Source organism: Symphodus melops, assembly GCF_947650265.1.
Source record: "Symphodus melops genome assembly, chromosome: 12".
Taxonomy (NCBI): domain Eukaryota; kingdom Metazoa; phylum Chordata; class Actinopteri; order Labriformes; family Labridae; genus Symphodus; species Symphodus melops.
Genome location: NC_136702.1, coordinates 22220353 through 22242473, shown reverse-complemented (window position 1 = coordinate 22242473; position 22121 = coordinate 22220353). Strand labels below are relative to the sequence as shown.

The window sequence follows — 22121 nt, the reverse complement described above, 5'->3', positions numbered from 1 at the left end:
CACGAGCAGGTTGTTTTTGGCTTCTATATCAAATGTCTTTAAGAATAATCTTGATCCCCAGACAATACATTCGACTATCTGTGTGCTACCAGCACATTCATGTCTACAACTTCAAGTTGAGTTGGAGCTTTCATTGTTTCCAAAGCAGAATCTTAATGACTTCAGTGATCTATTGATGGCTACCACTATCATGAAGTTGACATTTTGTGGTTTTGAGTTAAATGAACAACTATTGGATGCATGCCAAGGAATCTGGTCAAGATTAAGTGTAATGACTCTGTGATCATTTTACTGTGGGACTATATCACCAATGCTTTGGACATTTCTAAAGGCCACAGCTGAATGTTGGTCATGTTGGACAGCTAAATAAAAGATGGTTAACATCCTGCTCCTTTTGACAGGATATATTTTAAATAGTCAACTTTCCAGAAGGTCTGTCCAAATCTGTAGCATTTCTCATAAAACTAACCAAAATAGGCCGACCTCACTCATCAGGGTGAGAAAGTCATGTTCCTAACCCCTCAGTCAAAGTCAGGGTTTGACCTGAAGAAAACAGCAAAAAGGGCTGAAAAGTGAAGGAACACAAGACGGGCAGATCGGTTTCTCAGCTGGAAGGTGAACACTGAGGCTCTCATCTTGCCTACAAAGCGTCTAGACTCTGATCCACGCCTGCTGCAGAACCTGAATATGAACTTGTAAAACCTCACCTGCCCTGGCCTCCTCTCAATGAAGTGTGTCCATCATGCCTTAAAGAATAAATTCCTAACAATTGCGTTGAGCGTTGCAGTATTTTGAGGCTCCTTTTTTTAACGACATTTCGGGAGAAAGTGAATTTCCAAAAAAATGTTCCATCCATCTTTTAGGTTTTGTCAATCCAATCCATACAGAAAAAGCTCAGAATGAAAATAGTTGGAGAAAAATGCATTAAGTCTATAGTTATAAAGGCTCAGAGTATGCAAAACATTAATACAATGATAAACCTGTTCTTTAGGTTCTTTTGATCAACTTCTGATGGTTACATGTAGGTGGGCTATATGACCTCATATTTATATCACAGTATTTTCTTTTTATTTGATTTTTCCAGTAACAACACATTACAACAGTATTACAGTAGGTCTGTGTGCTTAAGCTGTTGCCAAAGAGACTTTCACACGCCATAATAAAGGCCTCTACACTGCAGTTTAAACACCCTCACGCAGGTAGCTGCTGTAATGGAGATGCTAAGCTATTCCAGCACAAAGCCTGTGTCAAAGCCCCAAACAGAGAAGAGAGAGGAGAGCAGCAGCATGCACACCCACTTAACGTTGTTCTTTACTGAAAGAGAAGGGAGAATACACATTAACCTGATGCTGTGTCCAAACTCACTTTCATTGAAATTGCGGAAAGGATCAGATGGTTGGACAAAATTGCAGGGCCGTGCTAAATTTGCATTGATTGGTTGAATTTGCATTAATAGTTACGATCTGTTAAATGTTCTAACCAGGTCCGACTCTGCTTAGCTTCTGGTTCTGAATGAGATTGGGCGTGTTCGGGACGGTTTGGACATGACTGCACATTCATGCAGTCATTGTGTACTGTATGCTGCTGATGGACAGCCAGCTCCTGGCGGATGTATGGTAGTTTATTGAAAGCCTGCACAAATGATTTTTAGTTTTTAGTTTTTTTATTATTGCAGCCATTCTTTCCTGTTTTAAGCATGACAGCTAAAAAGAAGCAGGAGGTAATAAAGGGTCAAGAGTAAGATGGAACAAAGGTATCTATGTCGAGGATTGCTAATCACAATAAAAATTCAGATTTTGAATTTTTTTTTTTTCTAGATGTGATTTGGAACTGCTTCTCATTACAGGAGTGATGTGTAGTTATTTATGTTGATGCTGTAGAGGAAGGGCTGCCCAGAAAGCCCTCCGGCGTTCTACGGCTAAATGGACCACTGTTGGCTCCCTGAGGAGAGGCTGCTAAAATAAACAGGCAATCCAGCAAGAAATGAAAACAATGAAAACCAACAGTGGCTGACACAACATCAGCTTGTGTGCAAGTGTGTGTGTGTGTGTCTGTGCGTGCTTGCGAGCGTATTTGCTCACATGTACGTCACTGATATCTCTGGGAAAGTGTTCTCCCGCTTAGGCCGGATCTTCGCTGGCAGATGCCTTTGCCTGGTGGGACTGTGGGGATGTGTGCGTCTGTGTGGAAGGGGAGGGCTGCAATCGTGGCAACTGTAAACATACACGAGCACTGAGTTTTTCCTTTTTCCCTCTTTCAAAGTCAACTTCCCCTTTTTGTTGTGTGCCAGTGCATGTGTCTGTAAATGTCTGTCACCGCCTGTGAGTAATGTTCAGATCCCTCCTCTGACTACGTTGCGTGCAGAGGGGCGCGTGTGACTCGAGATGTGACTGTAGTCCACTTTTATCAGAGTGGAGCACATCTGGATACAGGTCACACGAAAAGACTGAACCTTAGTCAACTCATAAAAAGTTGTTTAATAACTCCTTCGGTTCAGTCAAGTTGTGTCTCATAAAATCACATCAACACTCAAGAGGCAGTGTGAAACAAATGTGCTCAAACCTCTGGGCTCAAAGCGTGAAGTATAATAGATATTGGACTTTTCAAACAGGCATGTTACGGCTTCACAGAAAAACCAAGACTGGTATACTGAGAAATTGCATTCCAGAAGATGAATAATGTTACATAACACAAAATGATTTAATGCATGTAATACAATCATAACAAATAGCTGCTTGTGACACCTGTTCTCAAAACGATTCCTATCTTAAGCCAGATGAGGAAGGAGTCCGCGACTCGCAGTGGAAGCCGGCGTCATTGTCACGTTTGCACTTGTGCTGTGAAAGAGGAGACCCTGAAATGAACTCAAACCACTTGCTGGACTGGATTATGACTCCCACTGCAGTAAAACAACAAGTGATCCACTGAGTGTTTCATTAAGTTAACAACCTCCATCCACTCCATCTTCTGCCTACTTCTTACTGTACACATAAGAGTGACTTAGTAAAAAATGTAAAAAGAAGGGGGCCTGTGTCTTCAGCAGTGGCAGCATCCTGAGCACGAACCAACCTCAGCATCAGCTGTTTGTTGTCACTGCACTGACAGTGCGCTGCACATCAATGCCCCTTCTCCACACATGGCGCTATCTACAACGGACCTAACGTCATTACATATGCAATCAGAAGTAAACGTTTGTAACCTAGCAACAACAAGCGCTGGTGAGAAGCACTCTGAAAATGACGTTGTGGACTTTTATACAGAACTTTTGATGTTTGAGAGGAGTTTCATTCGGTCGGCCTGCTTAGACTGGAAACAGCAGTAGCGCCTGATTGGCTTGTTTTGCTAGCAGCGCCGTTAAATATGTCAGTCGTACATTTAAAAGAGCAGTTATCCAGAGAGAGCCTTGTTGATTCATTAGTTCAAACTATTTGTATTTAATGGATTACTTTCAAGTAACTACTGTGCTGCTTTATGGTTTTCATTAAAAAACTGAGAAAAAAATGAACATACATTTTGTAGCACATTTATTATTTAAGGGTAATCAATAATTGATCATTACTCTGCTACTCTAAAAGTCAATGGGGGTTATGAATGGGTTTGTGGTTAGACGCCTAAAACAAGGTCTGTTGTACTGTTATCACTACATGTTAGATACACTGTGTATGTTAACGATTTAAAACATAGGAGGCCAAGTTTGGACACGGACAGGCAGGTATTCCAGCAACACGTTTTTCTCCATCCGGCTACAGCCTCTGCTACCCATAATGCATTGCGGCAACTAACTCTGCTTTCAAAATATAGTTCAGGTAAACAAATGCTGACTATGTAGAAATACTTTTTAACTTAAGCACCGTCTTTTTTCGCATGAATTGTAACACATGACACACACATTTATTTCTAAATAATTGAGAATCATGTTTTAACCTTTGTAATGAAACACTTTTTTACACAGGGCAGAACATCTGTTGTTAACAAAGCTTAAGAGATGTTGATGTTTTCTTAGATGAGATAAACTACGTTAGCTGAGACCTCCACTTTTTTTTGTTTTTATGCAAACTTGAAACGGCGGTTGCGAACAAGTGGCTAAATGAGACGACAGTGGTTGTTGGGGAGATTAAACGTCATCTCTCTCACTATTCCTCCTTACAGCCTCTAGTCATGTTTTACAGTGCTCTTGTAAATAAAGAACTTATAAAACTACGGTTTTGCAAGCTTGTCAAAACCGCTGATTAGATCGATGAAGCATAACTTCATAAAAGTAGTTTTTTTTTTGTATAAAAGTAGTTGTAAAAGTAGTTCATCTGTAAAAATTATCCAGCTGCGCATCAGAAACGTGTTTGCCACAGAGATTTTTTTTCCTGCAACGATCCAAAATCCAATGCAAAAATCCCATTGGCGAATTCTCGTTAGAACCCATGGCGATGCTACTTTTGATTGGCCTATAAAAATACGTAATCACTTTTGTTCTCAATATGGAGCACGGAGGGAATGCTACTTTCAAAATCCTGCTAGCTTTTTGAAAATCACCAACCCTGCCTGTAAGTGGTGGTGAGGAGTATAATTCACATCTGTGTAAATGGTAGAGCCTAATGACTATCAATGCAACTTCTTTGTTCGTGGAAACCACAAGCAGTGAGTACTTAAGCTGACCTACAGCAGGTAGAAAATCTGATGGCATGGAGTGTCAAAGACATGCAGGACGTCTTTACCTTCAAACAGAAGCAGAGAAGAACCTGCAACTCCATTCTGTCTCTGCTTTTTAAATGCTCGTTTGTTGTGTAAATACTACACTGGCAATATGCCAACGTACTTTGGTTCAGTGGTAAAAAGAAAAACTGGTGTAGTGATGGGCCATCTGTACTGTGTAATTGTGGGATCTGTATACTAAAGGAGGAGCCAGCAGAGGGCTAATCAAGCTCCTGTTGTCCACACAAAGGTCACAACAGTAAGCCCCATCTGCTCCCTGACCTTGACCCTTGCGTCAAATCACCCTCAGCTGTGTGTACGCGAGTGTGTTGATACATACATGTGCAACACTAGTGCTGCTACACTACCCCAAAGGCTTTTGAGAGCAAGGGAGGTGGGAGGTGCTGCAGGAGACTTTGAGAGGACTAAAGGTGACCACCTCTGACCTTTCTCCATTTCTGTGGACTCAGTGTCACAGCCACAGCTGCAACATCTAGCAGGTGTTGGGACTCATTTTCAGCTCAGAGCTGAGAAGGGGGGGGTTACATTTGATGGTCTTTTTGCTTTTACACACCAGGGGATGTCATGAGATTTCAGCTAAAAAAGTAGGATGGAGAAAATGCAGTTCTTTCCAAATCTTTTATTTAATGTGCATGTCAATAATCAGGTTTTTATAGATTCAATATAAAGTATAAAGTCACGTTCCTCAACCTGTAACTGTTTTATAAAGAGCATACAGTTTCCTATAAAGGATAAATACACACAGAAGACATGATATCCCCAGCGTGGAGTTCAACCTGACATTTATGCTCTTTAAGCACAACATGTGGCTTGATAATTGGATAGGCTCAATTTGTACAACTAAGTATGCCCATTGACCGCTAAATAACATTGGAAAACAAACCAGAGCTACACACACACATGCATATATCACACACCACATAGAAGATAGAATGTAGATTTTAACTTCTGAAGGAATTTAAATCGTGAACAGATTGGTTTCAGTCTGTGAGAATGATCCAATAACTGGAACCGTGTCCAGGAAATACAGCGTCACCCGCTGCACAACACCCATAATTAAAAGAATTGCTCATATTGATGCATGCACTGAAGCATCCATTCTGAGTGCACTACTGGCAGCTGGTGGGGGCAGTCCGCCCTCATGGCGGTCTTGTGGGGGATAGAAGGAAACCTCTCTGCACACTGAACACTTGTGTTAGTTCATTTTTTCAAGCCTTCAAGATGCACAGTACAGTAAATGCCCATATACATACTTTTTACATGAAGAAGTAGCCCACACATGCATGAGTGCAAATCTGCCTTTGCCAGGCTGTGTGTGTTCATGTGTGGCAGATGGGCATACTGTGTGCCAGGCCTCGCTGGGGGGCTGTGCCGTGACCAGAGTTGCAGTCGGGCTCTGGGCGACAGCCTCGCAGCACAGCAGCCTGGCAGGCAGCGCTGGCTCTTGGCTGACCTCTGCCTCCACCAGGCCGCCCTCACTCACTCACCTCATTAGCTTGACAGGAGCGACCAAACAAATTGAGGGCACCCTAGAGCTCACAGCACTTCCATGGGAACTTTTCTTTTTCATTTCCCCCCATTGCTCAAGTCATGTTGCTTATGTGCTGTGCATAAACATACACCCACATGTAAACACTGACCTTAAGAGGGTGTCAAGAGTTTGTGTTTGAAAAAAACAGGCGGACAAGATGCCTTCGTCAGCAGGAACGCAGATGTTTCTCCATGCACATGCAGGGACACTGATAGACACATAAGTGCATCCAGGTTTGTAAATTGAGGCCAGGTATCGGGTATGAGATCATGCTGCACGTGAACCCTGCTTTGAAGGTCTCCATTAAACAACACTTTTTACAAACCCTCTTTACTTTGTCAAATACAACTGTTATACTTGCATGCATGGGTGTCATTTTTGACAGATTTGTTGGAGAGTGAAATCACCTTTACAGGGAGGATGTAGTCGTAAAAAGATCAGCCATCAATTCTCCGGGTTGAACGAAGCCTTTTTGTCTATTTAGCGTGGTCAAATCTAAAAAGAAACAACCATTTTATGAGATCATATAGCCTACAGAAGACATTGAAGGCATTTTTCACTGCACACATGAAATGACATGAGGACACTGGCCACAGTGCTGGTTCTCGTGTAAATAGGGGATGGCAAACAGTGGTGCGCTTTATTATATTTTACACCCTTTTGAACCTGCTTTGTGAATTGTGATCTCATTGTGCAATCGTGTGAAGTGCACACAGCACTAAGTCATTCATGTCCTCATCCACATGGTATGCCATGTGAGTGGCTGTCAAGCACACATTTGGGTTATAATTCATGTTGTTTTATGGTGTATGAGAACAAATACTGGCTGATTTTTTAAATGGAGACAAACCTTCTCTAGGTAAAAGGTAAACAGAGTTGAGCTTGAAGAACATTATTCTAGTCTTCATACTGCTTTTACACTGCATGTCACACCTGCACATTCACACACTGATGGCTGCTATGTAGCGGATCAGCAGGAACTAATCCTGTTCTTATGCAGGGAGACTTCACCTGTTGAAACATAGTCTGAATTGACATTGGGTCATACATGAAGTCAAAATGGGAAATGATTTTTGAAGTTGGTGTCTTCCTGAAGAAAAGTCAGAAAGTGTGTTTTTGGCTCATGTGGATGAAAGACAACTACTCCCAGAATGCACAGCACCGAAGGCGACTTCCACTGGGTGCTCTTTTTACAGACACGCACACACGGCCAATTCCTCAAACGATTCTGAGATTTATTCCAGAAAGAATTAGCATCTTGGAAATCCCTGGCAGAAAACAGACTCTATGTTTGTGTCCATAGGCAAACAGTGACAGCACCAGTCCGCCCCGGCTCGAGCCGGCCCTGGGCTCCTCACCGCCACTGTCAGGCAGCAGCCGCCTCGCCACTGTATTGCGGCTCGTAGAGCTAGCACGAACATCCAATTCAAGCACAAGACCTTCAAAATCCCCTTCATACACATCAGTTTGAAGTTGAACTTTTTTCGCCATTCTTGGTTCTTCTCAGCTTTCTCAACAGAGCCTGTTAGCATAGCTTCCTAGCAATATGGTGGATGCTAAGTTTAGATTCTGGGAGTGAGGTCCCACCCACTGATCTGTAATAGGTAATAACTAACCACAACAGGCCTTCTCAGAAAAGAAACATGGAGCGTTCCAGCCTCGCAGGACAATGAGGGTGGGATGCTTGACCGTTCAAAAAATACTGCCAAGTTTCAAATTCAAGCTTCATGTAAATGGATGAAGTATTCTCTAAGTGTCTTGCCCAAGGACACATCTCACATGTCGCTGCAGGAGCTGGGGATCCAATCCTTCACCTTCAGTTTGAGAGGCGACAACTACTTTTTTTATTACCAACATGAAACACAGGCACAGAAGAATCAAGCAAATCGGCAATAAAAATCATCTGGCTACAACTGAAGTTTGCAGTTGGGTTTATCACCAACAAGATTGGTCAGTTAATCATGTAATCTAACACACAATTTAATGCAGGATAAAACTCACACAGAGGAAGACTTGACCTAAACAAGCAGGCCAGCCAGGAACAGGCCAGGCAGTGGGTGGTGTTCAAAGTCAGTGCCAAAGCTGGAGGTGAAATAAGTCACAGGTGGTGTTAAAGAGGTGTTAAAGAGATGGCAGCCAGAAGGGAGACAGAAAGATGGATGTGCTCTGGTACTTCACAGCCAAGAAGGTGCAGAGCTGGACCCAAGGTCCTCGACAAACTGATTACACCCTGCATCCTGCAAATAACACTCATTCGATGTTTGAACATTTGCATCTGCTATATTCCACTGAGAAGCTGCATTTCTACCTTAAAGTGTGTGCAGATTTTTCTTGAACTTTTTTTGGACATATTCTTAAAGAGGCCAGCTGCATGATTTGAAAGCACAGTGCTGTTTCTTCTTATCCAGATTTAAAGAGAGAGAGAGAGAAAAAAAAACTGCATATGAGTCAGCTGCAAGCAATATATTTTTTATTCAACAACTTTTCTGAGAAGAGAAAGGGATGTCTGTCTGTTGGCTTTACTGAGCCTCAAAATGAATCTTTGATGTGAATGAGATTTCTGCTGGAAGCCAAATTATCATGATGATTATCAAAGGTCTCTCCCTCTTCTAAACATGAAACGGTAACACAGCAAAAAAAAAAAAAAAAAAAAAAAAAGTCAAAGCAGGAACACACAGCTCGTTTGCTTGAAGCTGAACAGCTGACACTTCGGGTGGCAAGAAAAACATGACTCATGTACGCTAATATGTGTTTGGTTTAGCGCTGCTTTTTATACATCGACAAAAAAAGTGACAGCAGCTTAATTTGAACAATAAGAAACAGAGACATGACCACATGCTTGGAAAGTACCACAGGAGGCTGCCTCCTTGTCAGCGATGCTTGATATGACAGGAAACACAGCAACATGGGTATCTGTCTATCTGCAGCCTCTTGTTCAAGCTACCGTCCTTCTTACTGATCTGCCAGTTGTGGTCAGTGTTGACAGGGACCCGTCGGCCTTATATAACACATGACCATGTAAGTACACAGTGTGTTTTTAGGCCCGCTGATGCTGATCCACACTAAATCATTTGAATGCATGCAATGGGCGTACGAGTGCAGCCTCAATCGTGGCACATGAATGTATTTTTAGCTTGCGGTCTCACTAGCTCCACGCAGCCTGCGCTCCTGACCATCTTCTTGATAAAAAGACATGAAATATGATGTGTCCCTAATGGGAACCATACTCTCTAGGCGTGCAGGGAGAGCGTGGTTCTCTCCCAGGCTCCTGCACACTCTATTCTTTAAGAGTAAAAACATCTTCTGTCTTAAGCAGGCTCATCTGCCAGTTCCTTAAAACACAGATCTCCGGTGAACTTCCCAGAGTGAAACTGAGGTTCAGCCATCGTGCCACACAGTATTTATTAAACCACATCTGGGATTGTCATTACGGAGCTGAAGCACTGGCAAAAGGCAATAGGAAGGGATCGTGATTGAGTGGTTTAGAGAGTACACAAGGGATTAAAGAGGAGCATGGAGTCAAAGTAGAGGGGAAGATAAATTCAAGGGATTCTGTTTTTGTGTCAGGGAACCATGTTAGTGTAGGGAGTAAGAATAACTTGTTTTTTATTTTTACTCCAGCAATAATTTTTTGCCTTTCACATGTTCTTACTGTGTCTCATTTGACATATTATTCCTCAACAGGTGTTGTCTTTCAACTAAACAGAAACCTCAGGGTGGCTTTCTCCACACTGAGAACACATTGCAAAGACAACATCATTCTAGACATCTGGTGATAACATACAACGTAGAGGACGGTGTTTAAGTCAGAGCCATGACAAACGCAGCTCCCAAACAGTCAAGAAGCGGCAGCGTTCGCAGCTGCTGAGGTCAGAAATTCAAGCCACCGATCACAGACAATGAAATCTGTTTTCACTGTCCTGTCTGTATCTTTTCCACTTTCTCTTTTCTCTCTCAGTCTCTCCTTTTGTGTGCTTGTGTGTGTGTGTGTGTGTGTGTGTGTGTGTGTGTGTGTGTGTGTGTGTGTGTGTGTGTGTGTCCTGTTCTTTCCCTGTTGCCTGGAACCACATGAAAGCGATCATTCCTGGACAGAGCCAGAGGTTTCAAGATGACAATGCAGGTCGGAAGAGCAAGAAATGCAGTCTTTGGAAAGAAGCCCAAAATGGCTCAGGAAGTAAAGTGAATTTAACTGGACAACAGAGAGAGAGAGAGAGAGAGAGAGAGAGAGAGAGAGAGAGAGAGAGAGAGAGAGAGAGAGAGAAAAGATGTAGAGATATAGATGTACTAACTGGGTCAATGAAACTGATGAAAAAAGTCACAAGTACATTTTTTTCGGTTGCTGGTGTTTGCACCATAGGGCATCAACGGGCCCTTTCATCTTGGCATGTGTCCGGCACTAATGCCCCCAACCCTCCCCGACTCCCCTCCAAATTTGGACGATGTGGTTGGAAGCTTTTCATGTGAGGTCAACCAGGCCATGCTAGAACATTGTCAGAAAAAATGTCTAAAGGTGGTCTGTCCCGATGTGACAAGGACACATTCTTCATGGTGGGTACATTTCTTGGCGGGGGGGGTGACTGCCTGGCTTTGCCTCGCTAAACCTATAGAAACTGTAAGAATGGGAACGGATGAATGAGAACTGGTACTCTAGTTCTATGAGCCAAGACAGAGCACTCTTATATACTGCTCATCTAATCCCTGATGTTGAGGTAAGGAACAGTGAAAATACTGTATATGTATGTAAAATACTTATACATATGTATGTATAAGGCAGGCGAGCGCTTTGTTTTCAGATTAAGATCACGCACACCACGTTCTCTGAGGTTGGATGTCTCTGTAAATCAGTGCATGTAGCCGCTCTGTGAGCTGTTTTTCTTCTTAAAGAATATGTCAACATGGGCTTTACAGAGCTAAAGTTTGTCATCATTCACACTATTTTTCTTAGTTGATCAACTGTAAAGCTCACACCACCAAACGTGCTACTTGTTGAAGTGAGCGTGTCATCAATCATCATTGGGATCTTAGTAAATCAGGCAATCACACTGTCAGCAGCACATAGATTATTACCACGGAGAATATATATATATATATATATATATATATATATATATATATATAGTAAAGTACAAAGTACAATAACTTTTGAAATTCTTTCGTATAAAATCTGTGCACAATCCAAATAAGGAAGTCTATTTCTTTTCCAGCTAAAAATAAACGTTATCCACTGACTTATCAGAAATTGTTGTGAAATATTCACATTTCACGTTGCCGTGGGATGCTTTCCAGTCGCAGAGTTGTGTTATATAAACACAAGACAAAATTGTAAATGCATTTTCAAATTAGTAACGCACCAATTCACAGCACTTCCCCTCGTCTTAGGAAGAAGAAAAAAAAAAAAGGCAATAAAGCCAGAAAAGTTTGAAATATGAGTGAGATCATGAGATAGGAGCTGGCTGAAATACAAATGAGCCTGATTACATTTGTGTCATGAAGTGGTTTAAAAAGGGCGTTTTGGTCAAGTGTGGCGTCATGTCGAGCTCCAAAACAACAACACAACTCGTGCAAACAAACATTTAAGACTGCTCTGAAATCAAATGAATCTGCATTTAAAAGGTATGGAAGAGGAGATTTCATGTCTTTTAACTGTGACCAACTTTACTTCAAAGCTACATTTTATCAGCAGACAAATCTGGACTTCCAGCTTTATGTGAAACAAATCAAAAAAGACAGAAAACAGAAGGAGAGATTTTTGGGTAATAGGGGTACATTTTACATTCCATTAGAAGTATTAATGGAAAAATAAAATACCCGTATAAAAGATCCCCTACATGTTTTTCTTCATTCAGTCCTGAATATCTGAGTAATATCTGTTGTTTCTAGCACTGGACATGATAGAAAACATAACCTGACGTCACCTCTGAAATTAAATCCTTCTGACATTTCTTTACTTTGGAAACAGTGAAGCTTCTATTGTAAACTGGCCACAGCGGGCTCAACATGGACACTGCCCTAACAACACACCCTCTTCATCCTCAGCCAGCCACACAGCCAGATCACTGATAATGGCTGCCCTTTTGCACAGTTGGAAACTCAAATACATATTAGAAGCCCATGAGGTCATGAGGAAAGGTATTTAGATTTTCACAGCAGGTCTCTCAACATTTAATTACACAGAACCGAAGCCAAAGAAGGATGTAATTGTCTTGTGAGATAATAATTTAAATATTGCGTCATGAGTTTGTTTTGTGCGGGGAACGACCTCCTCCCATCACCGTCGCTCATACAAGATCATTTGCTTCTTGATGTCAGTGAGGACAATGACCTAAGACTTTTCCAAAGCTTTTTGACATGATAATCTATTCTAATCCTCCATAAACGTAGTGGATCAGTGCTTCCCAAATGGTGGGTCACAGAGCTGTTTACAAATGTACCTGGAAAAATGTTGATGTCAAATCATCGATTCTAAATCCTTTTTAAACAAGTAAGTTCAGTTCAGTGTTTTTGTTCTATCATGTGTTTTGTTCTGGTGGAGGTCCAGACTGGACAACCTCCAATTACATAAATTTGAATTTCACACACACACACACACACACACACACACACACACACACACACACACACACACACAGAGAGAGAAGACTCGATGACACACAGACTGCAAGAGTCCAAACTTTCTGACATGTGACCTGAAGGGTCATTTTAGTGATCAGCTTTCAGACTGTGACAGAAGAAGGAGACGGATTCAGAGTTGTTGACCTTGCAGCACGCTCTCTGTGATTCATAATGAATATACATATCCTAACACACGCACGCACGCACGCACGCACGCACGCACGCACACACAAGCCTTATCTACCAGACTGTCTCTTAATACTGATTACAGTGCTGCTCGGCTTTGAGTCTTCTGTAATCATGTTTCTCTGAAGTCGACACACTAATGTTCAGGTGTGGCTTTAGATGTTGTCATCTGACATTTGGATTGACAAGAACACCCTTGTTTTAACACAAGTAGGCTACTTTTCTTCAAAAATCCATAAAGCAACATGCAAAGTAATGTTCCCTGAATCCCTGAGCAGGGAGCTAAGTATTATAAACTCCCTCCTCTCCAACTGGTTTTAAGGTGAAGCCATGAAAAGGCCAAAGACAGGCAGCGTAACTTGTAAGCTGCTGACAGAAAGTTGGCCCGACGGGACGCTTCTCTGCAGGAGTCACACAGCGCAGATCTGAGGAGCATAACTTAACAAGCTGTGGACTGCCAATAGACCATGTCTGAGTTTGAGAAAGAGACGGTCTCTGAGAGCCCATCTCAAGGTCAAGATCAGACGGATAGCATCTCAGCTTGTAGTCACAATGACTGCAATAATGTCAGTGCAGATCTCCTATAAACTTGTCATACACATATAAGAGGAGTAAACACTTCACCCAAGGCCACAAGGCCAAGTCCTTTTTTTTATTATTATTTCTTTAGACAGATGAAACGTGGAAAAACCATCAGTAAAAAAATGTCTCTTCTTTTACAAAAACGTACATAAAGGGTTATACGGGTGACGATAACATGCCCTATGTGTGCACTGTGGCTGAACCTCAATCTAAGCTCAATAGTTTGTATATAAACTTACAATTTAGATTTTAAAGAGCAATCAAGAAGCAATGAGAAAGCACAGAAGTTAACCTCCATATCGTCAAATCCAAGCAGACAGTGAGCATGTTTTAATAACTTTGGGGCAAAAAGTTAACGTTAATGGGAGGCAATTGAAAAGGGGCCTGCTTAAGCCCCCTTTGGCGGCACTTGGCAGGAAAAGAGAAATTCATTCAGTTCTTGGCCGAAGCTGTGACAGAGGCGTTAACCTTTTGGCACAGAAACCAAAAATAGACCCACTTCATTATGAGAAGTTGATTAGATTCTAAAATTGTTGGGTCTGTGTAAAATGCTGAGAACCACCAAAAGATCTGTGCTAAACTTTACATGACTTTCACCTTTCTAAAACCTCACAGGTTAAAGATATTCTGAGTTGCTCATCTGAGCTAGCAGTCTTTGAATGTTAATACTTTACTTTACTTTACACTATTTCACTATTACTATTATGCCGGACTGGAGGGTTCATTAAGAAGCAGATATTTAAGTTGTTGTTTTAAATGAAAAAGGATCTGCTTGTCAACTTTATGACAAAGAGACATGTTGCTGCCAGTGAAAACAAACATTACATTTCTAATTCATTCATTGATTCTAAAGGAAAAACAAAAAAAATGTAATATGATGCTAATCATTGGTTAACATCCTAATGTTTCCAAGGGACTCTGTATTAGAAAACTACATGTCCTATCTATAATGTTTAACCAATAACATATGACCATGAGACTGTGACATCAGTACCGTCCACAAGGACACACCAGTAAGCAGTGATTGTGAATTTTCAGTAAACTAAACCCGCCATATCACTGTGCTTAGTGGTAGACCCCACTGATGTCATCCGGTTGTCTTTGGCTTCCTGCATCCGAGCCTCATGACGCTCCCATGTTCCTGCGCTGCAGCGTGTGGCTCTGCTTGTGGCATGTGTATAAACACCAGTGATTTGTGGTCACTAGGACACTTTTGTAAACATCCCAGCTTCAGTGAAACTGCTGCTCTCCATTTAAAGGCATCTGTCTGTTTGGGCATGTCTACTGGAAATGCAGATCTCTCTTATGGCTGACTTAGCAGCTTCCTCTTCAGCCAAATGGCAACGTTTTATAGACTTGGTGTACGGTAAGCCTGTGGTGAAAAGGAAGAGGTGAAGAAAAAACTTAAATACTGGGGTCAACAAAGGCAAAAGATCTCGTCTTAATGCAGATGTTTTCTGTGAGTGTGTTTTACTATAGGCCTACATTAATATTGCACTTGCAGCATGTTTACTGTGCAGAATTTGTTATAGGTTTCTGAATTTCCTCAACATGTTCCTAAAGTAACCTGTTTCAGTTTGTGATCTCAAAATAAGTTATCCACACAATAGATCAGGGGACCTTGACTACATGTGTACAAGGGCCAGCTTTTTTCTTGACAGACACTGTGGGGGCCGGATTTTCAAATATGCCTGCAGACAATTATCAAGCAGATGTGAAAACGTTGGTGTCAGAGCCGAAATGTAACAGCATTAGTTGAGTACATCAAAAGCAGAAAATAAATTATATGCAATGCATTATGGGTGAACAATTTATGCCCTAATTCATTGAAATGACACCCAGTTTCATGAAATTGACACTCTTCCTGTGCAACTTCTTCAAAAAGATTCTTTAAAAAGGAATGATAGCGCTGTGTTGTTATAGTGCAGCTGACACACACTGGCAGGTCGGTTTAAAAGAGAACAAAAGATACCCACAACACAGACACTTTAAGTAAACGCTCTACCGTCTTATCTGCAGAAGTCAGTGAGAGATGACCGAAGGATCAACATTTTTCTTCTCTGTAACGCTAACAATGCTCGTCTTATGATCCTAATCTGGGTACTGAGTCACTTGTCTTTGTGAAACTAGGTGTAATGGATAAGTGATGTGAACCTGTGTGAAATATCATATTTATCTGGTTCAGTGTTTCCCCTTCCATTCATCTGGTGTGTTGGCCCTCCATCCCAACGCCGCCTCCACCGCTCCAACAGCACAAAATACTTTAATATGAAATTTACATCATTTTTGTGCGCTTGATAGTTTCACAAGCAAAGACTTCTCTGGCAGGAGCTGCCCAACTATTGTCCCAACTGATGCAGGAGTGGCATGAAGTGGGCTATCAAAATATGGTAAGCAATCATCAGTATGCAGTGTTAACACCAAAACAAACTGTACAATTAATAAATAAATGAAAAGCACTGTCTTTGATTTGATGAACCAAAGCGAAACAATGCAGTTCAGATCTGTCAGTCCAAAAGCAGATATGCATCAGTGGCATGTGTGATCTCTCGTGTGCGCTCTGGCACGTTTATTGTCACTACTGCAGATTATTATCGCTCTGACTCATGCAGGTTTATATTTTGGGCTCCAGTCAACATGTAGCAACTTGTTATCTTCTCTGAGCCCGCACAGGAGTTTTTAAAGAGTTAAGACCTGACAATGCTCTCCAGAGTTGCATCACTTTAAAGGAAAATATTGTTTCATGTTTTGTGGATAAATGCAGTGATCGAAGAACCAAATTCTAGAGTGCACGCAAAAACTAACTAGAAAAGGTGTGATGCACTCCCATAGTGATACCTGCCTCACAATGGTTTGTGTATGAGGAGCCACAGTCTGGCTCTGGAGCTGTAAAACCTCTGACTCAGCCAAAACTGTGTGATAGAGGTACAGTATCTTCATATCGTCCTACACATTTCTATTTGGGGATGTTTTATTGGAGGTAAAGAAAGTATGAAGCATTTGTTGGTAGGTAAATAAATCAAACTTTGCTGTGCTCCAGGGACACAGAAAACCTTGGCAACGACCACACACTATAAAGTGTTACTGGGTGGTTAGAGTCAGTCATTTTAGCTATATTAGTCACTCTCTACACACTAACTTCTTTGTCTTTGCAAACATGTTAAAGGTGGAGTCAGTAAGCATTGTTTGTTGCAGCTTGCAAAACACAACATTCAAACTCGACCCTCCTCCTGCCCCGAGAAGCGAGGACGTAGTGAGAATGTTTCCCGTTTTTTACCTATCATGCAAGCTACCACATGCTAGCACAAGCTAACCAAAGGTATTTGGCACGTTCCTGTCTAACAGAAAGCAAGCCAACTTCATCTTCCACGGGTAAAAGCCAACTTCACCCTCATTTTGGAATGAGCTTTACCCGTGTGACGTTCGACCTCACTGTGCTCTTTACCGTTACATCCAAGTCAATCAGTTTGTTAAGAACTGTGTCCACTCCTAAACTCAGCATGCGTGCTGTCGCTGGGGGAAACGTACCACATGCACTACACATGTATGGAGGCCCCGAATTGATGCTTGAGTTGAATAATTCTATATATTCTATTTTATAGGAAAAAGCTACTTACTCCCTCTTTAACACATTCAAGAGCAAAAACATTCGCACCACACTCGCACACTAACTGTGGGATTTAAACAAATGGCTCATTTACAAAATGCTAAAAAGGTTTGCATTCACTGCCTCTCATGCAAAGTAGCCATGTGAATTTAGATGGAGCTGGCATGGCCGCTGCCTTCTTACGAGAAAGTCAACAAACTCGAGAGCTCTGGTTAAAATCTCATGGCTGGCAGGGCACTCAGTCGCCTCCTCCAACTACCAGCCTGCTTGTTCACTGCTCGCCTCATGAAGTTTGGTCATGGCGCTTGTTTTCTTAGACCTCTAAACTTCCAATGGTACTGGCTCATTAAAGGACTTGAGTTGCTGTTACCCCCTCCCCTCCTTGTCCTCCTCCTACCCTATCTGTTATGCCAGAGGTGTCTTTCTTCGTTAGGAGCGAATGCCCTCCGACACAGAAACACACACAGCTGGCCTCTCCCACCTCCTGTGAACCCTTCGCTGCACGTTAGGATATGGGGCTCGTGTCTGTCGACTGTCGCTCTGCCAATCTACAATGTGGCTGGCTGAGCTGTGGTGAACTGTGCGGTGGACCACGCCTGTGTAGCCTGATTTACACTCCTTTCTTCCTGGGTAGCCACTAGACAGCATTCAGCTCCTGGAGGGACCAACGGCGGCTTCAGCTAAGGGGCCAACCCCGGGGCCCATTTGGTTTTGGTTTCCTTTTGCCTGCCACTGTGCCACACCTAGCATGAGTCTGGCTAAATGAGACCAGTGTGCAGATCCAAAGATCAGGCTTACACTGAAACCAATAAAAGGCGAGGCTGTACAAACGGCTGCACAGCCACTCGCAGGTCATATGTCTGTCTGTCTGTCAATTTATTCATGTTCTCCCCGGCCCGCCCTGTCTCTAACTCATTTATGCATAAATTCTTTGTGCACGCTATCAGGGACTATGGTTCATGGGCGAACACTAGAAGTCATTCCTCTCTCCCACTTTACCTTTCTGCTATAGACAGCAACATGTGCACAGAGAACATTCCTTCCATGTACCTTCATTCCTCCAACCCAGAGTGCCCTGAGAGAGGAGTGATCTGTCTGCAGGCTGGGGGGAGGGGGGGGGGGGGGGGGGGGTGTCTGGAGTTCTCTTCTGAGCATAAATGACCCTGCTGTACTGAACATTAGGGCTGTACCTGTCTCAGATTTTTTCAATCAAAATCTGATTGGCCTGTTCAATACAAAGCTTTAAACACTCTTTAAAAAAACTAAAGTCCTATTTCATTCATATGTGTTTTGTTTTAACACCTTTTAGACATTTGATTCTCAGAGTTTCCTTTGAGCACAGCTGTCAGCCAGACATTAAAACATTTCCAACAAACTAGTTTCTTAGGGGTTTATGTCAAGTCAACATCATTTAGGACTAAATCCGTTCACAGAATAAATGTTTTTACAGAGCTAGAGAGCTAAAAAAACAAAACAAGAAAAAAAACCACTCACATCTGAACTGGCAAAGAGTGTGACAAACTGAACATAAGGCTACTGGTTTGTCAGTCCATTTCTACAAGAGATCAGAGTGGAAAGTTTTTTTTTTTCTCAAGAAACTGAATTAACCAAACAAAAACTGAAAACTAGCAAAGCCCGTTCAAATACCAGCCAATGCTCATCTTGCAGATACTTATTAAAGATCTGTTTGATCCAGAAAAAAGCAAGAGGAAAAGACATATTTGAATAATTTGGCTGTAAGAACATCGAGGGAATGACAGAGTTAATTGAGTTAATTATCTGGATTTGTAAAAGTCAACTATACTGCTTTTCAGGACGGCAAAGAAAAAGGGTATCATTGAAAAGTTTCAACTGAAAACATTCATTATGTATGTATTAAGACAAATGCTGTCTATAGGGGTTGACACTACTGCATCTATTTAACAATGTCACATAGCTGAATTGAAACACAACCTCTTTAATACAATGCATAGGTTGAAGTTAGTCCTGGCCGAATTAAGTCAAATTTGCTTTAACGTGTCAGGTGTGTATACAGTACCTCCGTGTTATAATCCCATAGTCACCATTCTAACAGATTGTACTTGCTTGTCTCGTATGACTAACATGCTAAAACAAAATGAAGAATATTCTAAAGGGATATATTAGCCGGAGTCGTCTCTCAACAGTAAGGTCGGAGGTCAGACCCCCAGCTCCTGCAGCGTGTCTTTGGGCAAGGCATTTCAACCCAAGTTGTTCCCACTGCTTCGGCATAAATGTTTATGATTGGGATTAGTTTATACTGACGGACTCTTTACATAACAGTGTCTGCCATCAGTGTGCAAATTGATAGGTTGACCTGCAGTGAAAAAACACTTTGAAAAAGGCGTATACACACTCGACTCCATTTAGCATAGAAAAAGAAAAGAGTAAGGTGGACTCCACATCTACAGTCCATGTATGTTTTCAGTTTTACTGGTCTCACGCATCAACACACAAACCCTCATGTTCTTGGACCTAATTTAGAGGAAACAGTAAAATGTCTGCTTGAACTTATTCAAATGATCAAGTTAGTCATAGAAATGGAAGACAAGTCATGCAAAGGTTATTAAGATACATTCTACCCGTGTCATTTCAACAGCTGGAGATAGTACAAGTTCTATTAGGTTTCAAGAGGGGTGAGTTTCATTATGTATTCCAAGAACTGCTTGATGTTTTTGAAACCCTCAGGCTGAAAATCCTGAGCTCAATGATAATCCCTTCCATCTCTCACTTAGCATGTTGATGTTTGCTGATAGATACCATCAACAAGTTGAAATACAGATTGTTATTTTATGGCATCAAAATAGTGTTTATTTCAACTTGTTCAGTTCTTCAAGAATAAAACAAAACCCATCACACTGGCCTTTTGCATGTTAAAAACCAGTACTGAATGACACTGTAAATCAAGTGTGTGTACGTAAGCTTTCATACAAATGAACTTACATAATTTAAATATGTTATGATATATAGTTCTTTAATTAAGATGTCTCAAACCAGGTCACTTGTTTGAGACAAGGATAATGTACCCCTTTTTTTGTAATATGACAGCCAATCAAATATGAAGACACACGTTCTCAAAAAAAAAAAAAAAGAGTAAGTACTTGTGTAAAGCACACAAACATATCTGTCAGATATGTTTAACATGCATACATATAAGTGTCTGACAGAAGGTTGAAGCTGCCTTAAACCTTTCCAGGAAGTGCACACACTTTGGCTGAAGATGGTCCCAGAAGGTGGAGAAGGCTCATTAATCACTTAATGATAGGTGAAGCAATGGGATTATCCTGTCAGGGCTGCTGACAGCACTATGAACACATGACTTTGTGTTAGAGGAATAGTAGAATTAATAATTGCTCTATGCATCAGTTGAAAGTAGAGATGTTCATGTTTAGTCCATCTCAGGACTCAAAGCCTGAATTACAAGTCAGTGAAAGAAATAATTCATATTTGGACCCACCATGCCAGAATGCTCAAACTGTAATTCAGCTACCTGCCACTAGCTTGGGCTCCTGCTATAGAACTGTAGCTCTGGTTAATGGGCCTCTACTACCAATATGTAAATAAGCACAGTGAACAGATAGCATCTCAGAGGAGCGGAGCAGTTTGGCAGTGTGTTGATAAAGTTGAAACTGGCGTATCAACCTTAACAATGTTTGATCTCATTGAACAAATTGTTGATGTTAAGCTGCAGGGAGGCAGGCGATGCTAAGGTTAGCTACATGCTACACAATTAATTACATTGTTTACCCAATGACAACGGTGAGTTTTCTTGTGAGTGGTCATTTATGACTCTTCTACACACAGTTTACTGTCTCAGTTTAGCCGTCACTAAACTCCACAGCCATAAAAAAAATCCCAAAAAAAATCGGCAGAGCATCGAGGACTGACTCTTTAGTCTTAAATTTAGAAGAGGCTCCGCTCCGTTTCATGAGCCATAGCCGCCTACTCTGTCGTGTTGGGTTTAAATATGCCCACCTGCCGCTCATACCAACAGGTTTGACATTTTGTGTAAATCCAACCATAGCCACACTACATCCTGGCTGCTGAATGGAGCCTCTCTAAGAGGTGTGATTCAGGGACACCTAGCTTCAAGGCCCATGTGACACTTACATTTCTCTAACTCTGGGTTAGTAAACAAGAATGTGTCATTCCCATTAAAAAGAAGGTCTTGGCCTATAAACATGTTTTAGCCATTATAATGTATTTATTAATGTTTAGATTTCACCAACATATGTGCCTCTATGTCTATTTACACACATCTCTGAACTAGAGAAGAACAGTCCCACCTAGGGGGGTGAGACAATGGATTTGATACGCAGTCTTTTTAGTCAGCAAAAGCTACTGCTCAGTGACCCTTTGTGAAGCCAAAGCCCTGGCAGCTGGCCCAACGCACAAAACATAGAAAGGAAAGTACTTGTGTTAAGGAGGAAAGCACAACACAGAAGGTATGTTGTGCTTGAGTGCCATGCCACTGGAACAGAGGAGTTTGATGCTATAAATAGCTGCCTCCCAACACGCAAGAGCCTTTGCACTGGAAGACAGAACAGCTTGATGGCAATTACTGCAAAATTGCTCTTTTTTTTTTTTTTCTCCAAGTCTTCATAATTTCCAGTCAACTTGTAGTTCATCAGTTCATGTGTGTTTGCATCAAGTGAGTCAGGGCAGCAAATGGGTAACGCCCTGCCTCTATTTAAAGCTACTCTTCCAGGTAGGCTCTGAAACTTTGCTTACTCGACCATGCTCAACATTTACCAAAAGTCTCTGCCTGACACCTGTGACCAAGTCATGCGAAAGCAATTAGTGAAAACCAAACACAGACATTTCATGTGTAAGTGAGGCCACCCAAAGCCATCAGTTATACAGGACTAAGCAGTAAAA

General features: G+C 41.7%; 1 long non-coding RNA gene across 4 annotated transcripts in view; it reads right to left on the bottom strand.

The window, feature by feature from the left end:
- The window catches only part of LOC306832377, a 117357-nt gene that overhangs the window by 22754 nt on the left and 72482 nt on the right, over positions 1–22121 (bottom strand). Inside the window, exon 1 of one of the 4 annotated variants that reach the window (XR_013780218.1) lies at positions 6646–6726. The exons of the other annotated variants lie outside the window; for them this stretch is intronic. This is a non-coding gene — a long non-coding RNA (uncharacterized lncRNA). Of the gene's footprint in view, positions 1–6645; positions 6727–22121 lie in introns of those variants that run through there. 4 annotated transcript variants of the gene reach the window in all.